The 18,175-nt window shown below is 38.2% G+C and overlaps 1 long non-coding RNA gene across 1 annotated transcript in view; it reads left to right on the forward strand.

Annotated features, from left to right (window-relative positions):
- The window catches only part of LOC135321389 (uncharacterized), a 349,273-nt gene extending 337,127 nt beyond the window's left edge, over positions 1–12,146 (forward strand). Inside the window, exons 6-7 of the long non-coding RNA XR_010381123.1 lie at positions 4,375–4,549; positions 12,085–12,146. This is a non-coding gene — a long non-coding RNA (uncharacterized LOC135321389). The remainder of the gene's footprint in view (positions 1–4,374; positions 4,550–12,084) is intronic.
- The last annotated feature ends 6,029 nt before the right edge of the window (positions 12,147–18,175 follow it).

Genomic DNA, 18,175 nt, shown 5'->3' on the forward strand with positions numbered 1-18,175 from the left:
TTCATTTGCAAAACTTTTCTCCCATTCCGTAGGTTGTCTTTTTGTTTTACTTCTGGTTTCCTTTGCTGTGCAGAAGCTTGTAAGTTTCATTAGGTCCCATTTGTTTATTCTTGCTTTTATTTCTATTGCTTGAGTAGGCTGTTCTAGGAGAACGTTTTTGAGATGTATGCCAGATAATGTTTTGCCTATATTTTCTTCTAGGAGATTTATTGTATCTTGTCTTATGTTTAAGTCTTTGATCCATTTTGAGTTGATTTTTGTGTATGGTGTAAGGGAGTGTTCTAGCTTCATTGCTTTACATGCTGCTGTCCAGTTTTCCCAACACCATTTGCTGAAGAGACTGTCTTTATTCCATTGTATATTCTTGCCTCCTTTGTCGAAGATTAGTTGACCAAAAGTTTATGGGTCCATTTCCGGGCTCTCTATTCTGTTCCATTGGTCTATATGTCTGTTTTTGTACCAATACCATGCTGTCTTGATGACTGTAGCGCTATAGTATTGTCTGAAGTCTGGGAGAGTTATTCCTCCAGCCTCTTTCTTTCTCTTCAGTAATGCTTTGGCAATTCTAGGTTTTTGATGGTTCCATATAAATTTTGTTATGATTTGTTCTAGTTCTGTGAAATATGTCCTGGGTAATTTGATAGGGATTGCATTTATTTTACCAGTTTAAGCCTAGGAAAAGCTTATCCATTAGGTTTTGTGGAGATCTAAGATCTGTACTTCAGTATTAATAATTAGTGTTATATAATGTAGCAAACATTTTTAATGGATTGAATCTATACATATATGTTATGTATAAAATATACACAAAAATAAAGTGAAATCTTAAATCTGTCTCAATTGTTTTTAATAAAAAAGACAAACTATAAAATAATTGGGAAAGAAGATCTTTCAAGGCTAGACAAATGTTTTCTTCCTAAACTAGACAATATCATTCCTGTCTAGTGGTTCATAAATATACTGTGGAGCTGTATTTTGAATTAACTGCCCATTAATTAGATGTAATCTTGGTTTAAAAAAAAAAAGAGGTGTTTAGTCATAAATTGTGACTCCACTTAAAGAAGAATAAGAAAGCTTTAAATTGTTTATAGCAGGCAGACTAAGTGAAATCTTTAAAAAATACTGCACCTTTAGTAGTGACCAGTAGTTCTCCTGAATAACTCCATTGATTTCTGGTGTTTAGATTGGCCTTTAAATGCTGGCTTCCGTTCTTTCAAAATGGTGAAGATAAATAGGACGAGAAATACTATAGTCAGAAGGTGGTTTTATTAACTAGGGTATTTGCTTATCTAGAATGAAGCAAGAAATCTTTCGCCCTAAAATGATGTTTTCAAAATTACAAAACAAATAGAAGCTTAAAGGTGCCTTTTGGTTTTTCAGAGGGTTTCATAGATCATAGAGTCCCAGGGTTGAAATCATATATAGCTAAGTTACCAGCCCAATTCTTAAATTCCTTAGTGCCAACTAATTGGAGATAATTTTCCAAATTCTTCGTAAAATTTATATTCTCCAGAAAACACCATACTTAATAGACATTCACAGAAAATATATGTGTAAATATATATTACCCTGGGTACATATCCTTCAGTTTACTGTAAGCTTCATGTCCATTTTGTTAATTGTTTTCTGGGTATTTTTGTACTTTTTTGTTCCTTCTTTTGCTGTCATTTCTTGTGATTTGAGGACTAGTGTTACGCTTGGATTTTTTTCTCTTTTTTTGTGTGTGTATCTATTATAGGTTTTTAGTTTATGGTTATCATTAAGTTCTTATATAATATTATGTTTATGTATGTATTTAAATATGTTTATGATTATTTTAAGTTGATGATCTGTTAAGTACAAATACACACTAACAGCTCTGCATTTTATTCTCCCTACTCCCTGATGCTTAATGCTTTTACATCGTATTTTACATCTCTTTGGTTTTGTATCCCTTAATCACTTTTCATGGATATAAATGATTTTATTACTTTTGTCTTTTAACCTTACTAGCTTTATATGTGATTCATATACTACCTTTACTGTATGCTTGCCTTTACCAATGGGATTTTTCCTTCCATAATTTTCCATATTTCTAGTTGTGGTTTTTATTTTTCCACTTAGAGGAGTCACTTTAACATTTCTTGAATGCTGGTTTAGTGGTGCTGAAGTCTTTTAGCTTTTTCTTGTCTGTTAAACTCTTTACTTCTCTTTCAAACCTGAATGATATGCTTGCTGGGTAGAGGATTCTTGGTTATAGATTATTTTTCCTTTCATCACTTTGAGTATATTGTGCCACTCCTTTCTGGCCTGCTAAGTTTCAGCAGAAAGTCAGCTGAGAATCTTGTACAAGTTCCCTTGTATGTAACTAGTTGCTTTTCTTGTGCTACTTTTTAGGATTCTCTCTTTATCTTTCAGTTTTACCATTTTAATTTTAATGTGTCTTGTGGACCTCTTTGGGTTCATCTCATTTGAGACTCTCTATGCTTCTTGGACCTGGATTTCTATTTCCTTTCTGAGGTTAGGAGAATTTTTTGCTATTATTTCTTAAAGTAGGGTATATACCCCTTTCCCTCTCTATTCATTTTCTGGGACCCCTATATTGTGAATGTTGATCCAGAGGTCTCTTAAACTATTCTCTTTTTTTAATTCTTTTTTCTGTTCATCTTGAGTGACTTTCACTACTCTGTCTTCCAGATTGTTTATCCATCTGTTCCTCTGTATCTACTGTTGATTCTTTCTAGTGTATTTTTTATTTCAGTTATTGTATCCTTCAGCTCTCTTTGGTTCTTCTGTGTCCATCCATTCTTCCCCTAAGTTTGTTAAGCATTTTTATGATCCTTATCTTAAATTCTTTATCAGGTAGATTGCTTACTTCCACTTTGTTTAGATCTTTTTCTGAGGTTTTGTCTTGTTCCTCCATTTGGAATATATTCCTCTCTCTCTTCATTTTGCCTAATTCTCTGTGTTTTTTGGGGTTTTTTTATGTATTAGGTAGATTGCTTATGTTTCCCAATCTTGAAAAAGTGGCCTTAGGTAGGAGATGTCATATGTGTCTCAGCAGCACACTCCCCTCTTGTCACCGGCGCTATATGCTTTAGAGGTGCCCCCTAAGGGGTTGCATGGGCCTTTCTGGTGGCAGGCCAACTACTGTAGGCATGTCGCCAAGCCCTGCCTTGTGCAGTGGTTGCTGTCCTGCTGGTGAGTGAAGCCAGGTCTGGCATGGGAGGTCCTGGAGCTGCTGCTGGCCCATGGGTGGGTGAGGCTGTGTCCCAGGGCAGCTGGCTGCCTGTCCCAGAGGGTCTCAGGACTGTTGCCAGCCCACTGGTGGGCAGGTAGGCCCCAGTGCTAATAGGCTAGACAAATGGGTCCAAAATGGTGCTTCCCAGCACCAGTGTCCTTGTGGTAGAACAAGCTCCCAGAACTGGCTGCCAACTGTCTGTGTCCCCAGAGAGTACCCCAGTTGCCTCCTGCCTCTGTGGGAGGTTCTCCAAGATCAGCAAATGGGTCTGACCCAGGCTCTTAGATTACTGCCTCTGCACTGGGACTTGGAGCATGTGAGATTTTTCTCCTGTCCTTTAAGAATGGAGTCTCTATTTCCTACAGCCCTCTAGCTCTGCTGTACGCAGGCCCCACTGGCCTTCAAAGTTAGACATTCTGGGAGCTCTTCTTCCTCACGCAGGACTCCTGGGCTGGGGAGCCTGATGTGGCGCTCAGACCCTTACCTCTTTGGGGAGAACCTGTGCAGCTCCCATTTGTGGGTCACCCACCTAGGGCTGTGGGCCTTGACTGTACTATCTCTACCCCTCCCATCCTTCTCATTGTGGTTCCCTCTTTAAATACCTTTAGTTGTGGAAAATCTTTTCTGCTAGTCTACAGGTCATCCTCATGGATAATAGCTCTGTAGATAGTTGTAACTTTGCTGCGCCTGTGGGAGGAGGTGAGCATGGGATCTTGGCCACACCTCAGGAACAGTTTTAAAATAATTCATTAAAATTATATTGTCATGTGCGCCTTTTCCTCTCTCTTTTTTCTAAATTCCTTCTATGAAATTTAAGTTGTTTTTCTACATTATAGATAGATCTTTCCTTTTCAATTGACCACTGCTGTTATTGTCTCTTCACAGATATAATATTTCATAGGGAGATGAGGGCAAGTATAATAATCACATGACTAGTTCTTTTTTGAATACGCAGTAGTTAGAGTCAAATTTGATTTGGTTAATAACACCTCTCTTTGATGAATATATATTTTTATCATCCTTAATTTTCTTATCTATTAGTTATCTTTCCAGTGATAACTTACATACCCTTCTGACTTATGATGCCTTGCTTTCACCTAGGTAATATGTAAGATTCATAAGATTGTTGGTATTTTTCTGATCTATTGATACAGGTGCTGCAAATGCAGTTTCTCTGATGTCACACTGTCAAGGAAGCACATATACACCTCTGATTCACGAATTCGTGCTTTACATCACAGGATGCCCAGAGTCCACCAGGCCAAAATATTATTATTAAAGACATCGAAGGAGAATATCTCTGAATAGAAGGCAAGATTCTTCAGACAGGTACACTGTTCTTTTTCTCTTGTTTTACTCTTTTACTTTATCATGAGATGTGGAGGGACTGTTTAAGTGGTTGAAGAGGATTATGAATGGCAGTGGGAGGAGGCATTAATTTCTGTTGACATAACTGTTGACTAGTAGGTGTCACAACTTCATTACTGCCTTTGTCTTCCTGGCATAGCCCAGTAAATAGCCAGTGAGCCATGGTGACTCAGATCATTCCTATCTAGTTGGAAGTTTGGTGATGGAGCAAGCTTAGTGTCCAGTTGACCCACTCAAGAAGTATAAGTCTGGGTAGGGCAGGGCTCAAATGAGAGTGCCATATCATAATGAGAGTCAAAATTAGACTTACGAACAAAGCATTGCTGAACCAGAAACCCATGCTTGAAGACTAGGAGATGATTCAGGAGTCAGGGAACGAAGCAGAATCCAGGTCCCTAGCCAAGAAGATGGACTCTGACAGCAGAGATGGGTGCAAAGGCCCCACAGGAGGTAGCTGCTTCTTCACTCTCTCAGTAATTCCCATTCCCACCTTCATGAGATGAAAATTGTAAAGATGCTTGAACAAGATTGTGAAATGACAGTGGGAGGATGTTTCCTTTTTTGTTTTTCATTTTAATAAATATTATTTAAAATGTGCTCTCTTGACCAAGATTTAAAACATGTTAATCTGCCCTCATAGACTGGGTGTAGTAAAAGGGAACTGGAGTACCTCCAGCCTGAATGCATGAATATTCAGCTGCAGCTGCTTTGTGTTGTACACCCAGAGCCAAATGAAGAAGACCCTCTGATACTGTGACTATAAGCCCAGAGGTTTATTCTATACTCTGTGTTTTCAAAACTGTAGCAGTAGCTTAGGTATCTCTATAGTATGATTTCCCACCCGACACTCTTGCTGTGTAACAAATACTGAATCCAAAGCTGATACCCTTGCCCTGCCACCCTGAGTTGTTTACTTAGTAACTAGAATGGGTTTGTTCTAATCCAGCCAAAGTGAAGGACGTTAGGCAAAAATCACGCAGTCCGTATGCCCCTTCCCCTTGCCTTAGTGGTTCATCTCCTCTCTTGGCACCTTCTTTGGGCACCATGGTGCTGGCCTTGGCCTATAGAGGTCTTCCTACCACCAGGTTGTACTCAAAGGCAATATCATCTTTTAATTTTGACTTCTAAGACTTTCTTCTCCAATCAAATTTTGTCTAACTTCCACTTCCTTGGGTGTCTTCTGCAAAGACAAGTAATGGAGAAGGGTGAAGCCCCATGTGGAAACTACACATACAACTTTGGACTCACTAGCACAACTTTATAACCTGCTAAGCAAAAAGGCCATATTAAAGTCCAGTACAAACACCTTGTCCTTACATGCTCCAACCCCCTTTGCAGGAGGAGAAGATTGTTCTGGTGTGTTTGAAAGCTGAAAGAAAAGGAAAGAAACCTTAAGCTAAGTAAATTGAAAATAAATATTATTTTTCTCTAAGTCTGACCAGTGTGAAAAATCTCCTTTCAAGGAGTAAACCTTGCTATTAGTTCTCAATGTGCCAAAAAGTCAGCGATGGTAGCCCCTACTCCACACCTCCCCTAAGAGAAGTAAATGAGTGCTTTTTCTCTTATTGTTAACTCAGCGTTATTTAGAATCTCTTCTAAACTTCCAGCATTCTAGGATTCAAAAATATTTAAGTTTCCAGCTCAAAAATATAGAGATTGGGTTTTGAAAATCTTTTTGGCAGCTTTGATTTGTTTAAATAAAAGTTTTAGAAATCTTAATTCAATAATTCAGATCTTTTATGGTGTTTTATTAGAAACGCATCTCAATTCCTAAATGGCATTTACTGGAATGGTGATTATAGCCATTAGATCCATAAACACACAAGTGTTAAAACACCATATACAACTGGCTTTGACTTTCCTGAGTGAACCCAGGAAATGTAGAAAAAGAAAATGCCATAATGAAAGGGCTTAAGTCACCTATAGTTGATGTAGTTCTTGACTCTCTTCAAAGCATTTGGGAGAAGAGAATGGACAAAGCAAAAGTAGGCCGGCAATGGGATACTTCCCATGTAAAGGAGGTCCTTTCTCTACTTTTATTTAGTGAGCCTTTCTTACTATCGTTTGTTTCTTATCAGTTAAAGTTGGGTACTAGCTTTCCAGTGATCTCACTTTGACTATCAAATGAGGGAAATAATCTTAGCTAGCCTTCTCTTCAGACATACTTTACTGATTTCATAAGCATTTCTAGAAAAAGTACTGTAGGAAGATCGTTCCTTAACACAAACCTGCCCAGCTTGCATGCATAGGACTGTCTGCAGCATTCATGATGGTGTTCTCCATCTAATGTCTGTTAGTACCTTCGTAGACAGAGGTCGAACTGTTTAGGGAGTTTGTCACCTCTAATCACTAGAAATCCGTGAATCCCCTCCTTTCCGGCGTACTAGTAAATTTCTCCATATATCCTACTTGTTGCAGTTCTTTTTCCTTTCAGTTGATTTTAAAAAAATCAAGAATTTGTTAACTTTGGAAGTTCTTTGAGACTGGAGGTTATGAGACGGGTACTCCTGCTTTACTTGGGAAAATGGTGGTTTCTGTTTCTGTTTAATGTAACCCGTTCTTGATTGTAAAAGTAACTCCATCCTGTTGTTGTACATAAAGAAGGAATAAACATCCCGCCACCCAAACACAACCAGGCATCATCTTGGTGGGGTGGGTGTGTGTTTGTGTATGTGAATGCAGTTGTATTTGAAGGCATCTAGAAAATATGATTTTGAACCCTATGTATATACCAAATGTATGAGCACTTACATGCATTATAAAAAAAGTCTGTATAAATGATACTTAGTGGCCACATGCTACTCCACTGTGTGTTTCTCCTACTGGATTGAACAATGTGAAATTGCTGACGTTTAATTTTTTAACTTGTAAAAAATGAGTTTGACACTAGTAAAATGTACTTAAATTTGTTCAGTTATTGGACAGTATGTCTGGCTTTTAAAATGTTAAGTAGCTGACTTACGAACATTTCTGAACATATTTGCTTTTGTTCACATATTTAAACTTTTCCTCAGAATGACTTCCAGGAAAGAGAGAATTGCTTTGGAAAGTATAAAAAAATATGGAGGCTTTTAACAGCTATTTTGAAATTCCTTGCAAAGAGGTTGTAGCACTGTATGTTAATTTTTTTAAATTGGAGTATAGTCAGTTTACAACGTTGTGTACCTCATTGTAGTTTTGATTTGCATTTCTAGTGTATGACATAATGTTTCAGTCATTCATATACCTATATATCCCTTTTCATACTCTTTTTCATTATAGACTCCCACAGATATTGCATATAGCTCCTTGTGGTATACAGTAGGATCTTGTTGTATATCTATTTTATATATGGTAGTTAGTATCTGCAAATCTTGAACTCCCAATTTATCTCTTCCCACACCTTTTCCCCCTGGTAATTATGAGTTTGTTTTCTATGTCTGAGTCTATTTCTGTTTTGTAGATAAGTTCTTTTTTTTTTTTTTAGATTCCACATGTAAGTGATATCATATAGTATTTTTTTTTTCTCTTTCTGGCTTACTTCACTTAGAATGATGATCTCCATGTCCATCCATGTTGCTGCATATGGCATTATTTTATTCTTTTTTATGACTGAGTAGTATTCTGTTGTATAAATATACCACAACTTCTTTATCCAGTCATCTGTCAGTGGTCATTTAGGTTGTTTCTGTATTTTGGTTATTGTCAATAATGTTGCTGTGAACATTGGGGTGCATGCATCTTTTCAAATTTGAGTTCTCTCCAGATATATGCCCAGAAGTGGGATGGCTGGATCATATGGTAAGTCTGTTTTAGTTTTTTGAGGACTCTTCACACTGTTTTCCAAAGTGGCTGCACCAAACTACATTCCCACCAACAATGTAGGAGGGTTCCTTTTTCTCTACACCTTCTCCAGCAGTTATTGTTTGTGGACTTTTTAATGCTGGCCATTCTGACTGGTGTGAGGTGATACCTCATTGTAGTTTTGATTTGCATTTCTCTGATAATTAGCGATATTGAGCATTTTTCATGTGCCTCTTAGCTATCTGTATATCAGCATTAGAGAATTGCTTCTTTAGGTCTTCTGCCCATTTTTGGATTGGGCTATTTGGTTTTTTGTTATTGAGTTGTGTAAGCTGTTTGTATATTCTGGAAATTAACCCCTTGTCAGTTGCATCATTTGCAAATATTTACCTGATTCTGTAGGTTTTGCTTATGGTTTCCTTTGCTGTGCAAAAGCTTATAAGTTTAAATAGGTCCCATTTGTTTATTTTTTCTTTTTTTTTTTTTCTTCTGCCTGGATAGACTGACCTAGGAGAACATTGCTACTAAGATTTATGTCAGAAAATGTTTTGCCTACATTTTCTTCTAGAAGATTTATAATGTTTTGTCATATGTTTAATTCTTTAAGTCATTTTGAGGTTTTCTTTGTATGTGCATTGTGTGAGGAAGTATTCTAATTTCATTGATTTACATGTGGCTGTCCAATTTTCCCAGTACTATTTGCTGAAGAGACTGTCTTTCCTCCAATGTGTATTCTTGCCTCCTTTGTTGAAGATTAATTGACCATAAGTGTGTGGGTTTATTTCTGGGCTCTGTTTTGTTCCATTGATCCATATGTCTGTTCTTATGCCAACACCGTGCTACTTGAATTACTGTAGCTCTGTAGTATTGTCTAAAGTCTGGGAGAGTTATTCCTCTAGCTTCATTCATTTTCTTCAGTATTGCTTTGGCAATTCTGGGTCTTTTGTGATTCCATATAAATTTTAGGAATATTTTTTTCTAGTTCTGTGAAAAGTACCTTGGGTAATTTGATAGGGTTTGCAAAATCTGTAGATTGCTTTGGGTAATATAGTCATTTTAACAGTATTGATTCTTACAATCCAAAAGCATGCAGTATTTTTCCATTTCTTAAAATCATCTTTAATTTCCTTAATCAGTGTTTTGTAGTTCTCTGTGTGTAAGTCTTTCACCTCCTTGGTCAGGTTTATTCCTAGGTATTTTATTTTTCTGAGATAATGTTATTTTTTTAATTAATTAATTTTTTTATTGAGTTATAGTCAGTTTACAATTTCCGGTGTAGAGCACAATTTTTCAGTTACACATGAATATACATATATTCATTGTCACATACTTTTTTGCTGTGAGTTACCACAAGATCTTGTATATATTTCCCTATACTGTACCGTATAATCTTGTTTATCTGTTCTACATATGCCTGTCAGTATCTACATATTTTGAACTCCCAGTCTGTCCCTTCCTACCTCCCTCCCTCAGGCAACCACAAGTTTGTATTTTGTGTCTATGAGCCTGTTTCTGTTTTGTATTTATGTTCTTTTTCTTTTCTTTTCTTTTCTTTTCTTTTCTTTTTTTTTTTAGATTCCACATATGAGTGATCTCATATGGTATTTTTCTTTCTCTTTCTGGCTTACTTCACTTAGAATGACAGTCTCCAGGGGCATCTGTGTTGCTGCAAATGGCGTTGTGTTGTCGTTTTTTTATGGCTGAATAGTATTCTATTGTATAAATATACCACATCTTCTTTATCAAGTCATCTGTCAGTGGACATTTAGGCTGTTTCCTGATGTAATTTTAAAAGAGATTGTTTCTTTACTTTCTTTTCCTGCTATTTCATTGTTAGTGTAAAGAAATGCAACTGATTTCTGTATGTTAATCTTGTATCCTGCTACCTTGCCTAATTTCTTTATCAGCTTTAGTAGTTTTTGTGTGGATATGTTCTTCTTGATTATATACAAGAATGCCAGCTTTGCTGTATTCTTACACAAATTAAAAATTACATTTTTATATTTGCTAATCCTATAGGTAAATATTAAATGCCATATTATTTAACCAGTATGACTATAATTTGCATAATTCATATTTGCTTCAATTTTATTTCAAGATGAAAAAATTCAATTTGTAAATGAAATTAGTTGAGAGCCAAAGCCTAAAATATAAAATAGAATTGAGTTTGATGTTGTGATATTGAATTACTCTCCTATTATCCCAGATCTATGATAACAGGTATCTTTGGTAAAGTATAGGAAACTACAGAGGTGACAATTTCATTGATACTGTCTTTGATTTAATATGAGAAGGATGTTAGATTTTCCATTGTGAGTAACTCATTTGTATACAAAAATATGTGTGTGGGTTTGGCATATTTCTTCAGCAAAGGAGATTTTTATTTGTTTTTATTTTATTACAAAGCCTCACTTAAAATATGTGTTCTTTTCCTTCAAAGTCATTATAATAGTCACAGAACTTTTGAGCATAGCTCATTTGTGAAATGAGCTGATTCACTGAAAAGGTAAATGGAATTGATAAATGCTCTAGTCAGATTGATCAAAGAAAAAAATGGTAAAAGATACAAATATCAGCTGTTAGAAGGAATTACCATGGATTTTAAAGATATTAAAAGGATAATAAGAGTATTATGAAGTAGTTTATGCCAGTATATTTGACAACTTAGATGAATTGGATAAAATCTTAGAAAGCACAAACTATGAAAATCAGGAAAAAGTAGATAACCTAAAGAGCCTTATGTCTATTAAAGAAATTGTAGGAGCAAATCTTCTCACACTAGATATATACTGCTTTTATGTAATTTTCAGTTTTGTTTCCTGTACCATACGTAAAAATAGCTTTTAAAATAAGAAAAAATCTTGAAAATGTATTTAAAAAATAAATGTGAGAACATGAATGAAAGTGACTACAATGAAATGTTACACAAGATTAAGTTAATGAATGGGATAAGTGAGAATTAAGGGAAAGAGACTAAAATGTTTCTAAAGTTTTGAATCTGGAAGCCTTTATAAAAATGTGATAGTGCCCTTGACAAATTAAAGGTGTCAGAGGAAGCCAACATGGGGAAGAATTGAAGAGTTCCACCTTAGAAATGCTGAGTTACTATTGACAGTGCACTCTCCACATACTTATAAGTCATTTGGAAATATGGGGCTGGAATTCAAGGCAAGAGATACAGACACAGAAAGTCATGTGAAATGAAGTAATCTGTGAAAATTCTAAGAATGAATGATTCCACAAGGAGAGACAGCAAGAGAACAAATCTGAGGCATAGTCCTTAAGAAACACCCCATTGGAGGGGGAGAAAGAGCACTTAGCAAAGAAGACGAAGCTAAGAAAAGAGACTGTGTGACACAGACCTGAGTTATCCATCTTGAGGATGATGGAGACAGAGAAGTTTTCATTGAGCATGTGAACATGATGCCCTGGTCAAGAATGTGACTTTATTTCTGCTCTCATACTTCTGAGTAGAAATAAATATGCCAGAGTACCTCTGTTAGCCTCATCCTAAAGGTCCCCCCTAGACTTTTCTACAACCAGTTCTACAATTCCACGACCAGTAAGTATGTATCCTACAAATCCAGAATAACGGAGGGGCATTTGAAGGTAGAGACCAGGAGAATTCAAGAGTTATGTGCTGGGGCAATGAAATTCTCTATTTTGAGAGAAGGAAGAGCAGTATTTACTCTTGTCTCCTGGTGTCTCAGCAGAAGGAGCAAGATTTCCCAGCCACCTGGGCCTGATTCTGGAGAGAAAAGGACTGAGAAGAAGGAGAAAAGAATCTGTGGGAGACTGAGTTTCCCATCACTTAGATGTGTATGGAAGATAGAAGATCTATCCCTTAAAGACCCAAGGCAGAGTAAACATCTGAGTCCTTCCACAGCTCTTTAGTGGGAGAGATGAGAACCATCTCCCCTTGCCCGGAACACACATCAACAGGAATGCCAGGCATTGCTGATCTTTTCCCAGCTTGCTGAGGCCAAGAGCCACACTACTCCAACGGCTGGACCTGAGCAACCAACGACTCCTGTAAGACTGAGGCCAGCGAGGAGCTCTCCTGTCAACCAGATGTCTACGTTTTCATTTTGTTCTTATTGTTTCTTCCCTGCAACTAAAGATAAAAGGGACAAACAAGGGCTTTTCCCCTTTTTTAGGAAGTCAGGAAAAGATCAAGCTGTATGAAGGAGAAAGGATAGAGTCCAAAGATTTGGAAAAGTTAAAAAAAATACTAAATTGCTAAAGAAAGAAGAATATAGATCTGGAACGGAAAGCAAATCTCAACATTTCTCAAAGGAGATTTATGCAAGAAAATTTGTTTTACAATTAAATACATACCTGCCCCCAAGATGACATAACAAACCATTGTCTGATTGGATTTATTGGAATTGCTTTTCCTGGGGACAGAGCAAAAGAGTCAGGAGTCAACCCCATTGATACCACTTAGGGAAGTTGGAGGCAAAGCAAAAATCCTCAGTGGTAATAATGGGAACAGCAGCCTTTTTAGGAAAGGAGAGCTTATGCATTTTTCCCTTAAATCCCAAATGAAAAACAAATACTAAAAATGAACAGGAATTTTATGTTTTTGAAACTGCGGTTGCTCTTGGAAACAAGTAACAAGGACAGTTTGTTCATTGCAGCAGAAGGGCTAATAAATTTAAGGCACCAAATGTGTAATTGGAAGTTTGTTATCATTTGGAAAGGTCTCTCTTTGAGAAGCACAGGCATCCACCAGCAGTAGATTGGTGTCAAGCAAACAGCCAAGCCAAACAGCAGTTGCTTACTGTTTGGCATGCAGTTGGTGGGACCATCAAACCAGTCTTCAGAGAAGGCCAGCCCCCTGCAGAATGCCTGGGAGGAGGAGAGAGAGCAGGAACCTGGACGGGAGGGTGGCAGGGCCAAAATGGAACCGTGGGAAGAATGCCAGTACACATAGTAGGATTGGGGATGGAGAAGTTTTACAACTTTTAAATCTAAGTTAAAAAGGCAAATATGTCCTAAGTAGACAATGATACAGGAGATGACTTACAACCATAATAATGGATCGTATTTATTAAGTACTTGGTATGTACTGGTAACATGCTCAGCACTTTAAATGTCATACTGAATTCTCAGAACAACTCAATTTTGTTGATGAAAATTCCGATTCTTAGTGAGATAGAGTAACTTGTCCCCGTCACATACCTAGAGGCAGACCAACAATGCAGCCTACATTAGTCTGGCTTGAATACCATGTTTTTTAAAACCATCGCCTCTTCCCCACTGCACACTCAACTCAAATGAAAGGGTCTTGCTTGTCATAATCTTGTTATCTATTTTGAGGTCCAATGAGAGCTGCTTCCTATCCCTCTTTTTAAAATTCACCAGGAATCAGAGGATTCAGTCAAAATTGCTAAGACAGACTCCCCTGGCTGAGCGAGAGGCAGACTGTAAGTTTCTGCTGTTCTGAGTTGTGCTTATGTTACTGCTTTTTCTCACTGTCCAGTAGTGAAAGTAAAAATGGTTAGGTGTATTTCAGGATGTGTGGTTTCAGTGGGCACTCCTAAAGCAAGCAAAAGAAGGGACTGTAAATAAAGCAGACATTCAGAGGGTTCTCTAGTAAGAAGCATCAGTCCTTTGCCTGATGCTCCATGAATCCCCACCTCTCAGGTGCTCTCCTGACTTCCACGAACAAATACATCAGAGTTTTCCCTGCCGTGGCTGCAGGGAGAGGTTGAAAACATGTCCCACAGGAATGGTCTTTTCTTCTTCTTTCTCTGCCCCTTAATCTCCAAGAGAAGATGCACTGACAAGGTATGTGTGCATGTAATGTGCATCGGTGTGAGTATGTGTGTGTGTGTTTGTCTGTGTCTTTGTGTGTGTGTCTGTGACCCCATGATGCATGCTGCTGCTTATCCTGTTCACAGGCCTGTCTTAGAACTGAAGTGAGACAGAACTGAAAACTTAAGGACCAGGAGAAAAGGACTAAAACTCCTGCACATACCAGTTCCACAGCAGTTAATGACGGTGACTGATGCTCTCTGTCTCATGAAATGTTTGGGAACATTCAATTCCTTGTGCACAGTCGCACAGTTAGTGAGAGACATGCGGCTCATACATGGGGCAGCTGATTCTAATGCCGCAGCTCTTACACACTCATCATACTAATCTCAAAATGTTGCTTCAGAGAGGCAGCCAACATAGTATCACATGCAGAGAGAATTTCTACATTCCTGAGAAATGGGAAGCTGAACCCTTCACTCCTCTACCTGCTCCATGTCCTGGAGACTGACCTGTGTGACCTGCAGCATCTCTGTCTCCTCCACCTGACACTCCCCATTGGGATTCTAGTAACTCTCCACTTCCTCTGTCCCTTCAGGCTGGGGGACAAATGCTCCCCACCTACCATGGCCCGTTATGGCTTCCTCGTACCCTGCCCACTCTTTCAATATCATTTCTTCAACATACTGTACTATGTTACGCATTTTAAAGGTTCATTTATTTATTGCTAATACTCTGACTAATTCACTCTCTTTTAAGGTGTCCCTGTTCTATTTATTTACATATTTTAACAAGAAATGGAGGGAATAATAAATGATAATGAAGTTTTTAATGCTCAGGGATTGACTAGCCTCTTGTCCTATTATACCACACAATCATTAATTTTTTCTTTTTCTTTTTAATTGTAGTATGATCAGTTTACAATGTGTCAGTTTCTGGTATACAGCATGTTTCACTGACTGATTCACTCTTAACAGTATTACCTGAAAAATAGAAAACTGTATTACAACCACATTCTGACAGTCAAGAAATTTTATACCAGGCAAGTCCTATAAAGTCCTCCTTCCCCCTCACGTAACCCCCTCTTCACACTCTGCCTTTCTCTCTCTGATTCTGTATACACTACAGTTCACACTCAACCTTTTCCTTTCGTACCTGTGTGGCTTCTTGATCCATATGAATATGTCCCTGCCCCTCCATCCCCCACCCACTGCCACCACTGTGCACCCTCTGCCCTCTTGACTCCCAGACCACCTAAGGAATCATGTATATGAGCTCATTTTTTTCACATCTGTCGGCTTCAGAGTGCTGCCTTAGTGGGGATTTTATTCTGTCAGTACCTTCAGAGAACTTCATTCCCCTCCACTCCCACCAAATCCTAGTGATTCCATCCTTAAAACTCCAAGTGACATCCTACTTCATTTACGCAACCTTTGTTATAGAAACCATGTTTCTGTAAAACACTAGATTCTTTACACTATGAACCTCCACACCATCAAATAGTCTTCTCCAATGATACATGCATGTTCCAGATTTGTACCCTTGAATGAGTCCTAAATGTGAATTCCAATATGTCCATTTACTTATATACCTCCAGACACCATTATCTGTTGTTGGGGATAGCAAGACATTTTTATGTGGTAATTTGTTACTGGGAACGGATGCTTAGTATCTTTCTGGGACTGCTGGTCAGAGGAGAGGAGAATACATAGTTTGGGTTTCTCTCTCTCTCTCTCTCTCTCTCTCTCTCTTTCTCTTACTAGAAGTGAGTCCCTAAAAGTTTGCCTCACTAGGTTCAATTTTCAATACATAGGTCATTCAAATGCTCATTCTCCATTTGAATTCGGCATGGAATGTGTAATAACAAGAAAGAGAAATATACAGACTCTCTGTGCTTAGCATGGCAGTGTGTCCTGTGGCTTGGGTAGGTATGCCTGGGAGTATCGTATGGCTGTTACTCAACCTAGACACAGAGGAGCTTTGTATGACATCCCTCACTGTCTAGCTCCCAATAACAGACATGCAACTGAGCTGGCTCACATCAACTGTGAGAAGTTTCAATCTAGTTCATGAAATATTTTTGCAACTGCAAAATATTCATTTTTTTCCAAAAGAAAAAATTCAATTACTCCTTTATTCTAACATCCAATCCAACATCTTTTTATTTATTTATTTATTTATTTGCTTCATGGGATGCAAGTTTACACCCTGAATATAATGGCTCCATGTGGTTAGTTCTCACAGCACACACAAGTGTCTGGACTGCTTGCCTTTAAATAGATTCTCAGGTCATAATTAGCTACCATTAATTGTTTATAAATGCCACAGCAACACTATGAAGAAAGTAGTAGTGTTATGCCCATCTCATACATGTCAAAAACAAGACTTAGGATGTTGAAGAAACTTGCCTAAATTCACCACAGTTAACATGTGGGGAATTTGAATAAAAATTCAGGGCTGTCTAATTCCAGATGCCCAAGTTCTTTACCACCACGATATACTAGCCTGTCAGCATACACCAGTGGTGACTTTTTTCAGTGAAATGCAAAACCGAGACAGTTTATTCCAAAAGTGTTCTTAAAACTTTTATTTTTCTAAGAAAGTCACCAAGAAAGCTATACCACATAGCAAGGGGATGGATTCATGAGCCAAGGACAGTACTTGAATCATTTCAAGACAAAGATAAGCAGAATATTCTTGGAATAGTTTATAGACCTTTAGCCAGGAATAGCAAATCTCCCCGTCTGCTTCATATCAGAGGGGATGGGGAGCGGTACTGCCTCTTGGATCATGTACCCCAAAAGATTTTCAGTGGTAAGATTTTCCACGATGAAGTCAATTTCCAAAAATTTCAGATTTTTAACCAATCTTACAATTTATCAAGCTTTGTTGAAGTGTTCTGTCAGGTTAAAAGGTTCAAGTGATAGGCAGGGTCATCAAAATCAGTGGGATCAGTCACTTTGAACATGACAATGTCTAGGAGGCTGCAAATGAGTAAACATCACAACACATGTGACTCTTTGGATCACTGACCAGTCCTTGTGGATTTTCTCTTCAAAGAACACAGCCACAACCATGAAAAAAACACAACAGCTGCAACAGAATGTAAGTTGCCCTCAAACTTGGCTTCCTAACTACTAGGAAGCAGGAACCATTTCCTGTCTACCACACATCACCCAAAAAAGGGTATTTGTGTTCCATAGCTTTGCAACTTGTGAGGTTCTTTCCTTTGCCTAAAGATGTGAGAGAAATAAATTCAGAGGCTGTGTGGTTAACCCCCCCCCCCCGGCACTCCCTATTTGGCACAACGTGGCTATGGATTTCTCTAAAAAATAAATTGGAACCCTTTCACCTTGTGCTTTCTCCTGTGGGGACAGCAAAACAGCTTTCAGGTGGTCCTAAATCTTCATCCTAGACATTTGTGTCTGTAAGTCAGCTATCTTAACTGACATTGAAGAAACAATTCAACCATGAGAAATACTTAGGATCCGGTCACTGTCCCTCTCTTCCTGATGGTATACGTAATCTTGTGTATCCATTGCATATAAATGGTGACAATCCTTCAGAGTCAGAAGGACACTGCCTATGGTACTGTCTGCATGTCAGTGTGGTGGGATGCTTCAAAGCAGTGCTCTCCTCCCTCGGGGTATGTGAGTATCCTGGACTGATAATGGCCACACTGGAGCCTTCTGGGGAGCCTGGCTGCTGACCACACCATGCTATAGCGGGTTTTATTCTTCAGCACGCATGGTTTAATCTTCAGGCCGTTAGCTGAGCTTCAGTTTTGTGGAGCCTGTCCTTACATATAGTTAAGATGTATCATGCCTTTACCATGTCTGCTAACACACCTTTAAGCCTCCCAGTACCTATTTCAATCACAGCCACTTCTGAGTTCTAAGGCCCAAACTTAGATTTGGGGTGAAACCAACTCTGCGACTGCTGGTTGAAACAGGAAGTGGGCCATACACAAAAGTTACCCTATATATGCCTGCAGATGCTGTAAATAAGAAAAACGCAGAGCTAGGAAGTAGCTCAAATGCTGTC

This window comes from Camelus dromedarius, chromosome 5, assembly GCF_036321535.1.
Source record: "Camelus dromedarius isolate mCamDro1 chromosome 5, mCamDro1.pat, whole genome shotgun sequence".
In the NCBI taxonomy this organism is placed as follows: Eukaryota; Metazoa; Chordata; class Mammalia; order Artiodactyla; family Camelidae; genus Camelus; species Camelus dromedarius.